The 19,810-nt window shown below is 41.0% G+C and overlaps 1 protein-coding gene across 1 annotated transcript in view; it reads left to right on the top strand.

The window, feature by feature from the left end:
* Window positions 1-19,810, top strand: part of LOC149185502 (uncharacterized) — a 121,379-nt gene that overhangs the window by 85,871 nt on the left and 15,698 nt on the right. The gene's annotated exons all lie outside the window — the stretch shown is intronic.

The following is a 19,810-nucleotide window of genomic DNA, read 5'->3' as shown; positions in this document are numbered from 1 at the left end:
GACTAACCCATGGGAAACCACTTGTCCAAGGTACATTAAAAATCAACAAATCGGCCCATTAATCCATGCCCAGAAGTGTCCATGATAAGCAAACTACAACACCCAATTACCAAATGACAAGGCATACATTTAGGTTCGGGAGGCCCACCTTCAAACATACGATCATGGCAGATGGGCGAGGGACCACATGGCTGGCTTAGGTGGCGGAGAAATGGTACAATGAGCTAGCTGCTGGCTGCTGGCTGAGGACCATCTTGGAGAAAAAAAATTCCTCCTAGGGATATCACCCACAAAATGGTGGGTAACTGGACTTAGAGCTCTTCCAATGAATCTTGAGATAAGATTCCTCAATCATGCAGTTTCCTTTCCTAATTCTCATGCAACAACATATTCCATAAATTGATTCGACTTTTCTTATCTTCAAAAATACATTCTCCAATTTCTTCTATCAAGGTGTCCATTATGACTATGTTATGACCTCCCTCTCAACCTAGGAGGATTTCTTTCATTCAAGCTTCCTCTTAAGCTAGGGAGATTTCTTTCTTTCAAGCTCCCTCTTGTCCTAGGGAGATTCCATCCAGGGTCCCTCTTAATTTTAGGGAGTTCTACTTATGACATCGGAGAATCTTTCATGGCTTTCATCCTTCTCATCAGAGTTATCATTACCATCACCATTCACATCATGCTTATCACATCAAATTTTCTTTACGAACATCTTCACTATCTTGATGATCACGTACCTGCACAACTTAGATAGCAAGTACAATCAAATTTGTAGAAGCATGAAGTTAAGCATATCAAAATCACGAAAGCATTCAACTTTATATATCAGATGCCCAAACATAATTACAAGCAAGAGACACATACTCTTCAACTTCTTGCAAGGGTTGTGTCATAAACCCTAGACCCTAGACTACTTCATCAAGACTTTGAGCATTTCATAACAACTTTCCTTACATCTAGGGTTTCAATGTTTCTTCCAGAGGTATGACATACCCTACTACAACATATTGCAAACCCTAGAAACAATTCAAACAAATATAGATCTACAATGTATCTAACAACTTTCAGAATTCATATGGTAGACTTCTCACTATGATTTTGTGCGAGAACCTAGATTTCATACATGAGCTTTTAACAACCAAAACCAATCACAACGCAATTCAAAGTAACAACATGACTAGCTTCCACTAGGGTTTGATGCAAACCCTAGATTTTCTCAAACAATCAAACATCAATCATAACTAAGACTCAGATTTCAACAATCTTACACAAATCTCAAATTATTACATTGTCATCATCAAAGATTTTCACTTTTACTAAGGTTTAACTCCAAAACCCTAGAATTCACAAATACTTTCATCCTAGAGAAACAAACTTTGACTAGGACTTAGTTCCAAACCCTAGGACTCATGACCAGCAAGAAACATATCAACTTATACATCTAGGATTTCATCATCATGCACAAACATATAACAAGTGTTAGTCAAACCCAACTACGCAAATATCAATAAGAGTTAGACATATAACAAACTTGATCAGACTAGGATTTGATCAGACAAACACACACATCCCAAGGAAATCATTTCTAAGACATAATAAGGGCCTTTCTTATACACCTTACCAAACCCTAATGAACTAGGGTTTCATTACAAAACATAGCAAACCCTAAATTACCAATACTTCAAGGGTTTAGAATTTCAGATGCAACCCTGACAAGTTAGAGTTTCCATAACCATACCAAAACCCCAAACATGACTTCATCAAAACATCAGACATTTTCTTTCAACAATAACCCTAAGTAGGTTAGGGTTTCACACATAATCATCGACATACCCTTAAGTTAGGGTTTTTCACAATGAACCTTTCTAGGGTTCCACAAGAGCAATCAAAGATATGAGGAGGGTAGATTTATCTAATGATGAATCAACCAATCAAGAATCTTTTAAGATTCATGGAAGCTAGACAAAATGATGTTAGTAATGGTTTATCAAGAATGAATATGGAGAGAGCAAAACTTGTAATTCAAAACATATCGTTTGTTTCAAACCTTGTAAATCCAATGCTTTGTCTTGTGAGGCCTTCTTCCTTGAGTCTTCAACAAGTTTTTCCTAAACAAAGAAAATAAGAGGAGAAATGTGATTAGTATTTAATACAAACAAAACCAGATAAGTAAGGAAAACTAAAAGTGAAAATTGGTAATAAGATACTTATCTTTAGAGGTTGAAGAGGGCTCCCTCCAAGCTTGAGGGATACCTATAATCTTAAAAACAAATAAAAAATGTTTTTTCCAAAATATGTTAAACCTAAAAACTAGAAATCAAAGTGAAATAACAAAAGCTTAGATCAAAGGACTTTAGTAGTGTAAGTCCCTTAAATCCAATTCTTCGGGCTTAGTTTTCTTTGGAGATCCTTCTTCAACTACATTGGCTTGATCCTTGCTTCTCTTATTTTTCTTCGGATTGTCGGGGCAATCACTTCTATAGTGACCCATCTTGTGGCATTGATAGCATTCTATCTTGGACATATCAACCTTCTTTCTTGGCCCTCTTGACTTCTTGGAGTGTCCTTTCTTGTGGGAAGCGGAGTATGCATTTGACACCTTTTCTTCTTCGTTGTTGGATACTAATGAAATTCTCATTTCTTCTTGGGTGCAAGCATTCCATAATTTTTCAAAGGTGGGAGCTTCTTTCCAACTATTGAGATCTGAAGCAAAAGAACTCCAAGTAGGTGGTAATCCCAATAGTGCAGTGATTACTAGTTCCATCTCCAGTACTATTTCATCTATGGCTTCAAGTTCATCTCTAATCCTTGATATCCTTACAAAGAAGGAAGCCACAATGTCTTCCTTTGTCATCTTAGCAGTTCTTAACTCATTCTTCAAGCCTGCTACTTGAACAATATTTTTGATAGTGAATAATTTTGTCAATGCTTCATACATTTTTTGAGCATGGTCTATATTGGAAATATATGGGACAAGATTGTCCTTAATGCTTTCTACCATCAAAGTCATAGCCAATATTTCTAATTTCATATACTTCACCTTGTCTGTATCACTGGATTTTTTAGTAGGTTTCTTTACCTTTCCTCTGACCACATTCAAGACCTTGTTCTTTTCAAGAATGAGGTCAATCCTCTTTTTCTAAGATCTGTAATTTGATGCTCCTTCCAACTTGTTCCCACTCTTTAATGTGTTAGACATTGTCCTTGAAGATAGTGAGCTTCTTTTCTTATAAGAGCTCCTTATATGATCCCTAGATCAATCCTTTAGATTCCTTCTAGTAGATACTCAAGACTGCCTTTTTCCTCCTTCACCTTAGCTCTGATACCATGTTAGAAAATCAGAAAGGTAGAAAGATTTTCTTATATAGATAATTACTTGTGATTCTTTTATCTTTATGTTCTTCTTTTATCTTTTAGTTCATCAAGCAATTACCAAAACAATAACACAAGGACAACAAATGTAGGCAAACAACTAGGGAAAAACCCCTATCTAGGGGAAAACCCAATCAACAATTCTTCCTTCAATAGTTTCTCGAGATAATCCAAGACTCTAGACCCAGACAAAGATTCCCTCCACACCAAGTCAACCCTCAATCCTTCTTGCAGATGACAACCCTTCACAAGCAACTTCGACCTAGCAGCTTCGACCCAGTAGTAGCTTTGACCCAACAAATGTAGCAGCAGCAGCTTCGACCAAACTTGGAAGACTTCGATCTCCCTTGATACACCTCGGAATTGAGTGAGACTTGTCCCAAAATTTCGATTTTGAGGCCTTCTATCTTCCTCTAGAAACTCACACTTATTTCCAGCTCCTTTTTCAGCCCTTAGACAATTTCGCACTTTTCCAGCTTCCAGCTTCAAAGATTGAACTATGTGAGAGAGAATGAGATGCTCCAAATGAATTCGAACTCCTTGTATTTATAGCCCTTTTGTGAGGTCAAATTACTTGTCTTGAGGCCGACTTGGTGTGGAGGAGACTAAATTCATTTTTGACTCAAAAATAATTCTCTTTACATGATCTTAAAACCCAAGAAGGGTCTCTTTAAATGTACAATGACTCTAATGACTTAGAATAAATCCTAGAAGTCTTCAATAGGGACTTTGACCTAAAACATGATGACCCAAGCATAAAACCCATGCTTTAATAAGTCATAATAATAATAGAAATATTTTCTTCTTTCTTTTGATAAGTACATCTCAAATATATTTATGAAGACCGAACCTAGTTACAAATTGCAATAGTTGATTCTACATAAGGACTGCTACTATTCATGTACCTGAAGCATATCATTCTAGCACGAATCGCTGGGTGAAATCATGTAAAGCAAGCACAGTGCAAGTGCTCATCACCTCCTTCATCCTCTCGAAGGTTTCCTGGGCTTTCTCCAACTAGCTGAAGGCTTCGTTTTTAGTGAGGTCTGTAAGAGGAGTTGTTAACTGTGAAAACCCCTTAACAAATTTCCTGTAGTAAGTGCAAAGACCAAGGAAGCTCTTCAACTCTGTGACATTATTTGGGGTGGGCCATTCAATGATTGCCCAAATTTTCTCCTGATGCACCTGTACCCCATCGTGACCAATCACATGCCCTAGATAGAGCATCTCCGTCATACCAAACTCACACTTGGACTCTTTTGCATATAATTCCTTCTCCTCCAGAATTCCCAACACCTCGTCCAAGTGTCTCAAGTGGTCTTCCCATGTCTTGCTGTAGACCAATATGTCATCGAAGAAGACTAGCAAGTACTTCCACAACTGCTTGTTGAACAGATGGTTCACACAGGAATGGAAAGTTGTGGGAGCGTTGGTTAGCCCAAATGGCATAAGGAAAAACTTGTAGTGCCCATAGTGGCACCTTGAAAGTTGTCGTCAGGATGAAAGCTCTCGAACCCAGATCTGATGATAGCCAAAACGAAGATCAATCTTCGAAAAATATTTGGCCCCTTTCAACTCATCCATCAACTCATTGATCCTGGGAATAGGATATTGGTTCTTGATTGTCTTTTTATTGAGGCTTGGTAGTCTATACACATCGGCAAAGTGTCGTCCTTCTTCTTAGCCATCACTACCAAAGAAGCGAACGGACTAGAGCTCTGTTGGATATGGCCCAACCTCAGTAGCCCCTTAATAACCTTCTCTATTTCATCTTTATAAATCTTGGGATGTTGATAAGGAGTGGTTATTACTGTCTGCACACTGTCCTCAAGTTCTATAACATGTTCAACGCCTCTATCTGGTGGTCTACCTGGAGCAATGTCAACAAATTTTTTATGATGTTTATGAAGCAATACCTGTATGTCATCTGAGTGTTGTGTTTTCTTTGGCTGCCTGTTGTTTGTAATAAGGCACTCTATTGCCCACCCGATATCACCTCGTCTAGATACAACCTCCATGTGGTTGGATGATACAAGCTTTGGCGGGTATTTATGCATGGCTCTTAAAACTACCATCCCGCCATCAACTGGGTCATTGAACTCCATCTCCATGTTCTGATGGTTTGTGGTGTACTTCCTGATGTAGTAAAACCACTGACATTCCAACACCACATTAGCATTTGACACATCCACCACGAAGTCGTCATCTATCACTGTATAGTTCCCCATGGTGAGTTGTAGCTTGAGAATGTACTTGTTACAGTCCATCTGATGTTTCCTTGGTATGATGATTGTAAAACCATCAAACTCCGCAGTAGGAATTCCCCTCCATTCCACCAACTCTACATCTATGAAGTTGTGAGAAGCTCCACCATCAACTAGTACTGTCACCTTGTGCTCGACTATCACCCCTATAACTTTGAAAGTGTGATATGTTGGGAATCCCGACATAGAGGCAAAAATAAGAGCTTTGCCGTCTGCATGCGAGGAATCACCTACAACAGTCTGGTGCATCTGCCCCTACACCTGTCCCTGTGTTGGTCCTTGTACCTGCTCCTCATCCCCATAGCCATTGTCACTCTCCGAGTACACCTCAATGTAGTGGGCCTTGCCCACTTTGTCTTTGCCAACACACTTGTGCCCTAGTGCCCATGGTTCCTAATAGCTGAAACAAAGTTTTTTCTTCCTCAGCTCTTTCCAGGTCTCCTCATCCATCTTCGGTTTCCCGATCCACTCCTTTTGAAGGGGCTTGACCTCTTTACCCTTTTGAGGGAAAGAAGGTTTAGGAGTGAATTTATTTTTGGAAGCAACATCCTGTAAGTCCCTGGTTTTGTTGATTGCCACACGAAGTGTGGTGGGTTCAAAACTCTTGACCGATCCACGTAGAGGTTTTTCCAACTGCTCTACAAATAGCATCACCAATCTGGCCTCTTAAATATCTGGGACCATGACTGCTAACCTCTGAAATTCTGCAATATAAGCCTCCAGACTACCTGTATGCTTGAGCTGTGCTAGCTCTCTAAAATGAATCTCTGGATCCTTCCTGTCAAAGGGCTCAATAAGTCTTTAAGTGAATTGTGTATGAGGTGATGTTGCCATATCCCAACATCACCTACCCCTGGTACCACCACTCATGGGCCTCACCATCCAAGTGGTGAGGTGGCCAATTTGATAGCCTCCTCTGTCATGTGATGCAGCTAAAAATAAGTGTCCAATTTTTGTACCCATGATCGGGCGAAACACTTGGACGACCCATCAAAACAGGGGATTGTCACCTTCCCCAATGTTTTTTGTAGTTCCTGATTCTTCCTTGGGAACTTCTAAGATGGTTTGGGCTTGCTCTTCAACTGAAGGTGGCAAAAATCAGTAAAACTCATCGCAGCGTGGAAGTCCTATCCCAGTGCTTGGTACTGCTCCATGTAGTCTGCGTAAGGGATTCCAATATCAACCTGTTTAGTTAAGTCCTCTGCAGTCTCATGCACAAACTGAGGCATATTGGGTATGGGCACTTTACTAGCCGTGCGTGATTGGTTCTGCAGATGAGTACATTCCTGATTGCCCTCAGCACTATTGGACCCTTCCCCATTAAACAGTTCCTTCCCAGTGGAAGCCCTTGTATTTGTCATGCCTTTTATCAAGTCGACCATCTCTTTTTGTCCTTTAGCTAAGTCATTTATTGCATTGAGTAGACTGTTAAAGGCTTGTTCTGCATTGTCAGCTATATCGAGCTCTTCAATCTCAGGTGTTTTCTCTAGCTCCTTGCCCTTTTTGGTGTCTCTTTACTCTATGTATCAGGGATGTCTTCCTCTGTAAGGGGAGTTGGTTCTCTGTAAGTATGTTTCCTCCTATATGTTATTCCGGTATAGGGATTTTCTTCTGTCATGAAAGCACTGTCAATATGCAACTAAGTTTTCAAATTGACAACCCATGGCTGAGCCAAGACTAAGGCTCTGACACCATTGTAATATTCTAGTTCAGAAATGACTCCAAAAAGTACCACTGTCTCTGTCAAATGCTATAAACTCCCGCCTCAATTTATAATAAATGAGAGTCTAGACATGTTGCCGTAGATGAGTGTTTTCAATAAATAATGTTACACACATACACCTTGGTTTCTTTTTCAATGTAAAAGACTGTAATATGTATATTAAACTGATCTGAAAATGCACCTAGGTATACGTACAACACTGTCACAATTTATAAACAAAGAATAGGGGTCTGCACACAATTTTGTATTAGAATCAAATGAGCAATGTATAACATTGGGCAGTCAAACATTTACAAAGGGAAAACGACAGGGATATATTGAAATAGATGAACCTGACACTCAAATCAACAAATTATCCTCTAGTGCATTGATGAAGTCTGCGTGTCTCTTTGGCAGCGGATACCAGGTGACGGTTATCACTATATTTGTGGTGACTGCTCGCTATTCTGGCCTTCGGCTGACTCAAAATTCGTGCACAATAGCAGAGGAAAGGCGTGAGACTCCAGACCAGCACACAAATGCTCCTTTGCTCGTTCTGGCACCAACTCGTTCAACAAACTTGAGTTTACTCCCAAAATACGGCGTTATGTGGAGGAAATATATGCCCAACAAATGAGAATAGCCCACGGCCTGGACTAATAGAGGAAATAGACACCCATCAAATGAGAATAGCCCACGACTTGCACTAATAGATGGAAAGATGGCACTCTGGATCCCAGAGCTTGATTTTTGTTAGCAGAGACTCGGCCCAGAAGATTACAATTCGTTCAATCTTTAATAGGGAGGCAACTCGACTCCTTTTTGCTCTTAATGAAAACTTGGCCCACCTTAAAGTATGTCCAACAGAGAAACATGTGGTTCAATCCCTGAAATGTCACCAGAACTCAACCAACAGCTCCAGGTTACTCATTTCCTTCAACTATGTATGATTCAACCATGAAATTGACCTTAGTATTGGTTTTTAGGGTGGGCTCTTCCACTAATTTCTTCAACTTGTCAACATGAAATGAAGAACACCAAATAAGCTCTTAAAATCAACTGATAACACTTGAATACCTCAATATTTTTCTGAAATCTTGTTCTCCGTTGAAGTTTAGCGGTGAAATCATAGTGATTTCACTCTCAACTCCAAACTAGGGTGTCTAGTTTCAACACTGAATTCTGTTATGGCGGTTAAGGTTTTAAAACTCTAAGCTTCTCCCTCAAACTCTCTCCAAGAGCTCCTTCTCCAAACCCACAAATGCACGAATGAGGAGAGTCTCCTCATTTTCCTTCTTTTATGAGTTTAGGGTTGCCTTTTCACCTCCCCTTTTTATTAAATTCACTTTTATAAAGTCACTTTATGATTTTTCACTTTATAAAAGTGCCTTTCTCACTTGCCTAGAAATATCACCCTTTCTCCTTTTTGAACTTTATAATGTTTCCTTAGGCCATTTAAGTACCCTTATTAAATATTTCCCCGCTTTAGCCTATGGGAACCACTTTAGGCTAGTAGACTTCGTCATAAGCTTCCTACGTGGTCGGGGACATTACACATTATGAGTTTTTTGTTATGCCATTTGGACTTACAAATGCACTGTCAACATTTGAAAGCTTGATGAATTCTATTTTTCAACCCTCCCTTAGAAAATTTGTACTAGTATTTTTTGATGACATATCAATTTACAAGAAATCTTGGGAAAAGCATGTGCAACATGTTGAAAGGGCCTTGACACTATTAGAAGAGCAACAACTATATGCAAAGCCTTCCAAGTGTCTTTGGGGTTCAAGAAATGGAATATTTGGGTGATATTGTATCACACGATGGTGTCAAGGTCGGATGCTAACAAAAACAAAGCTATGAGGGAATGGCAATCCCTAGTTCCTTGAAGAAACTCAGAGGATTCTTAGGGCTCAAACAGTAGAGGACCACACCCGACACCAACAAGAGGTTCTCAAACTATTGAAGGACAAGTTGGCTATGGCACAAAATAGGATGAAACAACAAGAGATCAACATTGCGGTGAAAGGGAATATGAAGTGGGGGATTGTGTATTTGTGAGACTACAACCATATAAACAAATGTCTTTCAAACAACAAAAGGACAATAAATTAGCTCCAAGGTATTATGGCTCCTATAAGGTGTTATAGAGGATTGAAAGTATGGTCTGCAAATTAGAGTTGCCTCCATATTCACATGTACATCCAGTCTTCCATGTTTCTTGCTTAAAGAAGGTCATCGGTGATAAGATCCCAGTTCAAACTCTTCTACTAGATTAATGAAGAAGGGAAAATAATACTAAACCAGAAAAAAAATTTGGCAACAAAGACTAAGAAGTTGAATGTTATGAATATAATTTAGACAAAATTAAATAAATGCAAGTAAATAATAAATAATAAATAATTGTAGTTATATATTAAGTAGTCATTATTTAAATAGAAAGGCATGTCTAAAAGACAACCATTCATGAAAGGGCACCTGCCGAGGTATATAAGCAGGCCCTCATTGTAACATTCATTCATACTTGTACATTCATCTTATTAATAAAAATATTACTACAATACATTGTGTATTTACATTTAAAGCACAAACAAGCTACAAGTTTTGTTGCTTCAGTGGTATCAGAGCCATTCGATCCTCTATATGTTATGCGCTACACAATTTGCCATTAAGTTTAGGTCCTGAAATCATGGAATTAAGTGAATATCATAAATTTAAATTGTTAAATGAAATTGGAGAAGCATTACAACAAATACAACAAATAAAAAAATCATTTGCAGAATCATTAAAGGCTTTTAGAACACCAAATTCAACACCTATAATGGAAGAGGACATTAACGTGAAAGAGACTAACAATAAAGAATGTTCTAACTATAGAAATAATGTTGAACATGTTGAATTAGGATCTCCTTAGGGTGATTTTAATAAGGCTGATAATCAAAGTGGAGTTTCATCAGATATCTGAAAGGAGGAAAATCATACTATGCCCAAGAAACCAAAGTATGAAACAAAGAAGAAGAGACATGGTCCAATTGTTGATACTGTTGTGGCAGTTGAGCAGGTTGTAGTGACTACAGACCATGATGCCCTAGATGACAACCACCTACTAGAAGAGGCAGGTGCAATGGAGTTGGGCCTGTTGAGATTCAACCAGATGTAGAAATAGAAGGATAACAGATCGTGAAAGAAAATATAGAGGAAAATGCAACAGGGAAAAATGATTCTTTGTTTCTTGAAAATCCTACGCAAGAAGCACAAGTTGAAGAGATTAAAGGAGTTGATGAGGAAAACTCAGCGAAGAAAGCGATTGGGAAGGGGATTCCTAAAAACAACAACAACAAAAGAGGTGGACAAAATTTCTTTGTCTGTTGAAAATCTTGCGCAAGAAGTGAAAGTGGAAAAGGGAAAAGTTGTTGATGAGGACCACACAATGAAGAAAACGGTTGGAAATGTGAAAATTTGGAGACCCAAATTTCTATTGCAGCAATTGATTAAGTTTCTTCTATTTGTTAAATAACTGAACAAATTATTTACTGTGTTCTACAGTAAATATTGAAACCAATACACTGCAACCTTCACTAAATTAAATTATATGCGGAAACAAGAACTGAGCAAGAAGAAATACACAACACACAATGGACACCATTTTTTTTGGACAAATTTCCCCGAAAAAACCCAATGTGGGAAAACCGGTGCAGTAGCTGAGGGTTTGTATTATTATGCAGTGGTTTCTGAATACAATCTTTGGATGCCTTACTCGCTATCCGATACAGAGAATCTGACTAGCAAAGAAACTAGTGAGAAATACCTCACACTATCACTGAAGATCCGACACTGATCCAACCACTGAATGGCTAGTCCCACGTTGCCTTTGCGTAGCTTCTGCACAATCACTGCACTGCTCTGCGTCACAGTTGATGTTGACTGCGTCACTCCTTCTGGTTGATCGATTTGCTGGCCGGATGCTCAATCCTCTGGCCCTTCGGTCTCACACCCTAGCTCTTGACACTGGATCTGATCTGCTCCTCGGCAAAACTGCGAATCAATTCAGCGTGGCTCTGCGCTGGCTCTTCTGGATCTCTCTCTGCCTCCTCTGCAATGTATCCCCGGATCCGAAAAATCTCCAACCAGAAAACTATCCCTGCCCCTCACTGCAAGAAATCTCCTCGATGACTTCTCCGACAACTACTGCTACTGCTCTCTTGAGAAAATCAAGCTTTGATCTCTCACTCGATGTGTTTTCCAAATGCCCATCGAAGTCCTTATAATCTTCCAGTTGAGTAATCAACGGCCCGGATTAGATTCTAATCAATGGCTCAGATCATATTGAATCGATCTTCGTCTACTTCTAGAAGATTCACACTTAGTTTCATTAATACCCTTCAATTATTTTAATTTCCTAAGTTTAGACTTAGGCACCCATTAAAAATAATTAATTATTTTAATAAAACTGTTTCCGGGTGGAATTTCCCAAAACAATTTCTAAGTATTCTGGAATACATTTTTCCTAGCCTTCTTGCAAATTTTGAGGCTTAGAGCACATTCGATGCTACCAGAAATCAAAACTCCCTTTTAGTGAGGAATGTGCTCTAGTAATGCAACCTGTTGAAGCATCACCTTGACTCTGTAACATCTCCCTCTGCGCTACTGATGTCTGGCATCATTGCCCACCAACTATTGCGCAAATGTTGCATTCATGCTACTGTTGACTCTGCATGTTGTTGCCAACTGCATTTGCTCTGCAACTCTGCTCCAACTGTTGTTGTTGCCTTTTGCAACAACAACAACGGAAATACATCCAAAATATTGAACAGGTGTTCAACATGATGCATCTGTTGTTGGAGTTTTGACTACTGTTATTCTTTGCACTGACCCTCTGAAGCCTCTGCGTTGTTGCCGACTCTGCAATGTGCCAACTGCATTGCTACCAACTCTACTCTGCGTTGTTCAGTCTATGGCGCTCCTAGCCACTGCAACTGTCACTCCGACACTCCTCTGCACCAACTGACACTAGTCCATCCTGCTACTTCTGATATGGGCTCCCGTAGGAAGGTATTGATCCTAGAGGTGGACTCCTCAAGGACCCTGCCCATTTGTAGTTCTTTCGAACTACAGTACTAGATCACCCCACCTCTCCCTCGGAGATATTTGGGCAATCATGGCAAACTCCTCGATATTAGCAGTTGCAGCCTGCGGATCATGTTTCTCATCCTTTTCCTTATTGAGAGGACACTGTGTAGCGTAGTGACCAAATTCACGACATCGGAAACATTTGATCTTTGAGACGTCCTTCTTTCGCCTCTGCTACTCCTGCTGCCCCTTTGATGCAAGGGCTGCATTCTCTTCATCCTCCTTGGGCTTCGTCCCACTGCTGTTGTTGCTACTACTATCAAGTTTTCACTTTACTAAGTCTCGCCTCATCTCTTCCTGCTAAAGAGCGGCCCACATCCGTTCCCAATCTGACAATCTCTCTCTGCCCAGGATAATCTGGACAAATACTTGCTATTCTTCTAAGACTGAATTCAGGGCTAACCTCACCATCTCGGTGGGCTGAGGCGCTGATCCTACAATTGCCAATGAGTCTCGAACCTCCTGAAGCTTCGATTGGAACGGAGCAATGCGTTCCCCCTTCTGCATCCCTCGTGGATCTCATTTTCTCCTCCAAGTACATCTTCTGCTGCTTGGAAGATCCTTGATACAACGTAGCCAAGGCATCCCATATCTCTTTGGTCATCCCTTTTCCAACAATGTGACATACAATGTGATCCCTCACTTCGTCGAGGATCAACCGCTTGGCCTTCGCCATTTCAACCTTGTACTTCTTGAGTGGATCCGCATCTGTAGGTTCAGCTACCACACTATTGACATAGGCTTTGAGATTATGCTCATCCAGAAGGCAGGAGATCCTAGCCTTCTAGATCACATAGTTGGATGCTCCGTCCAACTGATCTTGATCTCTCAGCCCATTAGCTGCCATCTCTACCAACAAAATGACGAACTAGCTCCTCTCTCCTCTGCGTTGCTGCTAGGCTAGCCTACGCACTCCCTGCTGGTGTTAGTAGATCTACGCCTCTCTACTGTTGCTCAACAATTGAGAAATCAAATTCCCTGGCTAGGAATTCTCTGAGGAAGAAATTCCCTCAAAAAGTGTCTCCTTCCTTCTTCTGATGTTTTTCTGCCCCAACAACTGATGCAGAAAATTGCGTCTCACCTGAACACTGCTTTGCGCTGAAGCTTCTGCTGCATTGCTCCCTCTGCCTGTGACAATTCTCGATCTGGAAATCTTACCTATTTGTCAACTCACTCAGAGAGAGATTTTCTTTGAGAATCTTTCCCTCCTGGCCTGGACTGCGCAATCCGTTTGGGGATTCGATCTGCTGCCTATACAACACTTCGATCTCCCTCCTCTTCAACTCTGGGCTCTTTTGGTCTGCTCTCTTGCTTCACCTGCACTCCGATACCATGTGAAAATTTGGTGACCCAAATTTCTACTACAACAACTGATTAAGTTTCTTCTATTGGTTAAATAACTGAACAATTTATTTACTGTGTTCTACGGTAAATAATATCGAAACCAATACATTGCAACGCTCACTAATTAAATTATATGCGGAAACAAGAACTGAGCAAGAAGAAATACACAACACACAATGGACACCATTATTTTTGGACAAATGTCCCCAGAAAAACCCTATGTGGGAAAACCGGTGCAGTAGCTGAGGGTTTGTATTATTATGTAGTAGTTTCTGAATACAATCTTTGGATGCCTTACTAGCTATTCGATACAGAGAATCTGACTGGCAGAGAAACTAGTGAGAAATACCTCACACTATCACTGAAGGTCCGACACTTATCCAGCCACTGAATGGCTAGTCCCACGCTGCCTCTGCGTAGCTTTTGCGCAATCATTGCGCTGCTCTACGTCACAGCTGATGGTCACTGCGTCACTCCTTCTGGTTGATCGATTTGCTGGTTGGATGCTTAATCCTCTAGCCCTCCGGTCTCACACCCTGGCTCCTAACACTGGATCTGATCTGCTCCTCAGCAAAATTGCGAATCTCCTCTCAAGCTTTGCATTGCCTCAGCGTGGCTCTGCGTTGCCTCTTCTAGATCTCTGTGTGTGTTACGAATATAAGTTATATAAAATAACAATAAATATTAATAAATGTAAAAATAAATAATCAAGTAGTGAATAGGTTTAATAGTCATTAGTTAAGTGAAGGGGCATGTCTAAAGGACATGCCCAATCGTGAAAGGACACCTGCCTAGTATATAAGCTGGTCTCATTGTAACATTCAACATTACTATACATTTATATATATTAATAAATTATTATTACAAATACTTCTGCGTATTTAAGCCAACAAGCTACAGGTTTTGTTGCTCCAGTGGTATCAGAGCCATGGCGCACAGTATAATCATGTGAGTCTTTGAACGTTGTTCGCCGCACAATATGCCATTAAGCTTTCACCCTGAATGCATGGAGCAGTTTAGTAAAATTCAAGAAAATCTTCAGCAATGAGAAGAATCATATGCAGAAGTTAAAGCACGTATAAAGGAAATCGATAATAAGGAAGATGATAGCGACAATGAAGAAATGAAACAAGGTGAAGCAAAAGAAGAGGATTTTGATCAGAATGATGATAATGAGAATGAAGATGTAATAGATAATGATGAATATGAAAATGATATTGATCAAGATGAGGATCCAGATGAAGTTGATCTTGATGGGGATGAGCATGATGTAGATCAAGATGATGACCCAGATAAAGATGATGTGGATGAGGAATATCTTGAGAAACAAAACGATGAACAATATCATAACAATGAGGGAGATGTTGAAGAAGACATTGATGACAATGAAGAGGAAAATGTGAAAGAAAGTTGGTTGGTAAGGACAGGTGGAAGCAACCGTTATGGAAACGAAAATTGATTTAGGCAAACAAGAACAAGATGTTGAAGTTGGACTTGTGGAATTACGTCGGTTTGGCTCAGAAGCCCACGTGCGTCACCCATTCTTGCGTCAGAAACTTCACTTCCCCGAAGGACATCAATCTCATCATTGGAAAATGCATGAAATTGAAGATACATTGCTTTACCGATGGGGGTAACTTGGAGTTATTGTTAGATACACCAATCTATGGGCGAATTGCATCAATTAATCTTTTCAAACCTCAAAAAGAGGAACACAATGTACTTTTTCTTTTAATGAGATCTCCAATACCCAGAAAGGGTTTGGGCAGATTCTAAACAGATCAGGAGATATTAAAATAATTAATGTTTTTAATGGAGTCCCTAAGTCTAAAATTAAGGAAAATAAAATATTAATGTGTATTAATATGAATCTGTGTTAGAGTGGTCCAAAAGACATGGATCAAGCCAGATATAATCTTAGCCGTTGATTAGGGACTTAATCTCGGCCGTTGAGATGTCAACAGGAAAAGTATAAAAGGAGGCTTGAGGGTCACTTGGAGAGTACACCAGAGTGATTAGTCATTCTATTCTCTAGAGCGGGGTTTACTAAGAGAGATAGAATCAATGATCGGGAGAGCAGTTGAGGGGCATTGAGTACAGAGAAACAGAGAAGGCAGAGATTGTGCTGGGAGAGCAACGCAGCAGCCAAGGAGAGTGACGCAGAGCCAGCAAGGGCTCACGCAAGGCCACGCAGAGGTAGCCAAGTGCTACGCAGAGTGCTAGAGGGGCCAGTGCAGCTGACGCAGAGGCTCCCAGAGCTGACGCAGGCCAAGGAAGGCTGACGCAGGGCCAGCGCTGGGCTAGGAGTGGCTGACGCGGTCCAGATTGGGTAGACGCTGGGGTTGCAAAGCAGTTTTGTGCTGAGGAACTGCCGGAAGGGTTTTCCGGGGTTTCAGCTAGGAGATTTCTCTCAAACTGTGAGGTATAGCTGCTAAGGAAATTCTCTGTTGGGTAGGCCAGTTTCGGCACCCAGATTGTATTCTGATATTGCTTAATAAGAAAACCCTCAGATAGCTGCACCAGTTTTCTCACATTGGGTTTTTCCGGGGACATTGGTCCAAAAATAATGGTGTCATGTGGTGTGTTTGTTCTTGTTTCATTTAGTTGCTGATCTGTAATATGTTGAGCATGCACTGGTGTTTATTTTCAGTATTTGCTTTGTAAATAACTTGTTAAAGAAAATAACAAGTAGATAGGAATAAATCAAAATAAGTGCATGAAGGGTTTCTAAACTAAGTAAACTTAGAAACTTCAACATGGTATCTGAGGCTGATTGCAGATCACAGGAGGACTAAAAGACGTCAACCGAGCGAAGCAATAGCAGTAGAAAACAACTATCCCGAGGTGACAGAAGCTGTTTCTAGCAACGCAAAAGCCGAGGAGTGTGACGCAGAGCCAGCCAGGTCCACGCAGAGGAAGCTGGGAGCTGTGCAGAGCCCTAGAAAGGCCAGCGTTGCTGACACAGAGGGCCAGAGGGCTGACGCAGGGCATCCCAGGGCTGACGCAGACCCATCTGGGGTGACGCAGAGCCAGTGTGAGGCAGAGAGGGGTTGACGCAGTTCACAGAGAGGCAGTTGCTGGGGTCTAGAAGGCTGCAGGAATATTGCAGAGTGGAGCTGGTGAGGTACTGTAGTCAGAATAGTACCTGACAGAGCAGGGCCAGAGGAGTTGTTACCGAGGGTTTCTAGTCGAGGAACCTGGATCAGCAGTGTAGTTGCACAAGACGATCAGAGTAGGGGGCATCTCGACAAGCGGCAGAAGGATTTCCAAGAGGGAAATCAAAACTCAGAGGGAGTCCAGAAGAGAATTTCCAGACGGGAAGTAGAGACTCAGAGGAGTCGAACAGAGAACTTCCAGGGGGGAAGTAGAGGAGCGTCATGGCACTACACGGGGTAAGAGACCAGGATAGGTTGGATGGAGCATCGAACTTTGCAGTTTGGAAAGCCAGAATCTTATCAGTGCTTGACAGGAATCGTGTCAAGAACTTCGCCTTGAAGGTTATAGCTGTCCCAGTCGACCCTAATGAAAATAAAAGGTACGAAGAGGTGATGGCGAGGGCCAAGTGCATTGTCCTTGACGGGGTCAAGGATCATGTAGTACCACATATAGCCGAGAAGGAAACGACAGTTGAGATGTGGGAGGCTCTCAAGAACCTGTACCAGCATACTTTTGTCAAGAGAAGAATGCTGCTCGAGAACCAGATGAGGTCATATCAGATGAAGAAGGGTCAATCGATTGACAACTTCCTCGGAGGACTGAATGAGATCCGAGACCAGTTCACTGATATAGGAGCGACACCAGATCAGGAGCTTATGGTGAGGACAGCTCTGAATGCTGTCTCAAAAGATTGGGAAGTGTTTGTCCAGAGTATCCTAGGCAGAGGGACTCTCCTACCTTGTGAAGAAATTTCTGTTTTCCCACCCCGGTTTTCAGTTTCTCCTTATTTCTCCCATGTAGTTAAATGCCCATTCCCATAACCATACATTTAACAGACTGAAAAAAATAAATATTGCTGAAAACACAAATTCTGGAAATTTTTCAGAATGCTGGAAATTGCAGAATTAAAAATCAGCAATCAAAAACAGCCATTAAAACACATTAAAACACTGATATTTTTGGTCAACTTGACCCTGGAAAAACCCCCTACAACTTTTGGGGAAAACCAGTTTGAGAGCTCTTCTTTATTTCTGAAAATTGCCTTTTTACAGTGAGAATTATTCAGCAAAAAATCAGCAAGCAAATTTACAACTTATCTCCTTTCCCGTGCCTCACAGCAATCTGGAAATTACAGCAAACAGGACAACAATAAATGCTGTACGGCCTCCATTTTGTGTGCAGAAAAATCAGCAAACTGCTCCTCGATTTTTGTGCAAAAATCTGCCTTTCACTATGTGCTGAATCAGCGGTACAAATCTGCTCAACTGTTGCCTTGGAATGTGTGCCAAGCTGCTGTCTCCTTCTCCTCCCTGCTCAGAAATCTCTCTTGCTCTCTTGCTCTCCTTCTCCCAATCTGCTCATGAAAGAATGAATGACCTTTTCCTCCTTTTCCTCCTTTATTATAACTCCAAGTGACTTTTGGGTGATCTCTAAATCCAATGGCTGAAATAGATTTAGATCAATGGCTGAGATTAAATGCTCATTTAAATCTCACTTTCTATTTTTTAATTCACCCCACTTTAATAAAGACCCACTTAGTCATTTATTTCCAAAGTCACTTTTCCTTTCTAATTTTTCATTTACTTTATAAAAGTTACTTTAAAATTAGACTTAGTAACTTTATCACTTAAAGTCACTTTTAAATTAGATTTAACTTTATAAAATTATAAAGTCACTTTAGGAGAAAAATCAAATTCCTTTGGACACTTTTCCCTAGGCCAAAGATCAAAGCCTAAGGGAACCATCTGTCCTCCGGTACCAAATTTCAACACTCCCTCTTACCGAGGAAGGTGTTCCTCACCACACCCATCTTGTCTCTGAAGTAGACATGCTTGCCCCGTGGTAAGGCTTTGGTAAGGATATCTGCAACCTGCTCATCAGTGGAAATATACTCAAGCTTCACAACTCCCTTCTGAACATAGTCTCTGATGAAATGATATCTGATCCCGATATGCTTTGACCTGTCATGAAATAATGGATTCTCCGTGAGTTTAATGCAACTCTGATTATCACAGTAAATCACTGAAGGTCTCAACGGCTGACCAAATAAGCCAAACAACATCTTGCGAAGCCAGATAGCCTCACAACTAGCTAGACTGGCTGCCATATACTCTGCTTCCGCTGAACTCAGTGCTACTGACTGCTGCTTCCGGCTGAACCATGACACTACTGCTGAACCGAACCCAAAACAACACCCTGAAGTGCTCTTCCTATCAGAAGCACAACCTGCCCAATCAGAATCAGTGTATCCTGCCAATCTCACTCCATCTCCCTGCCTGTAGTCCAGACCATAATCCACTGTCCCCTGCAAGTACCGCAAAATGTGTTTTGCAGCCACCCAGTGAACTTTCCTAGGCTCACACATAAACTGACTCATCGTGTTGACTGCAAAACAGATATCTGGTCTAGTGTTGACCAAATACATCAAGGAACCAATCAGCTGCCTGTACAATGTGGGATCCACCAACTCGGAATCCGAATCATGAAGCTTCTTCCAGTTGGTGATCATCGGTGTCGACATGGGTCTACAATCCTCCATGTGGAATCTGCTAAGGATGTCCACAATATACTTCCCCTGCCCCAGGAAGAAATGCCCCTCCTCCTGCCACACCTCCAAACCCAAAAAGTAATGCATCAAGCCGATGTCCTTCATCTCAAACTCCGCCGCAAGATCTCTCTTGCAGTGCTCTATGAGTCTCTCTGCACCTGTAATGATCAAGTCATCCACATACAGCACCAGAATGAGAGGCTCCTCACCAATCACAATAAAGTAAAGGTTCGGATCTGCCTCACTCTTTGTGAAACCCATCCCCTGCAAGTATGCATCTATCCTGGAGT

This window comes from Pinus tabuliformis, chromosome 3_1 (genome assembly GCF_031772625.1).
Source record: "Pinus tabuliformis cultivar Carrire ecotype Pingquan chromosome 3_1, CPIR1, whole genome shotgun sequence".
NCBI classification, from domain to species: domain Eukaryota; kingdom Viridiplantae; phylum Streptophyta; class Pinopsida; order Pinales; family Pinaceae; genus Pinus; species Pinus tabuliformis.
Note: the sequence above shows the minus strand (reverse complement) of the source record. Positions and strands in the feature narration are given on the sequence as shown.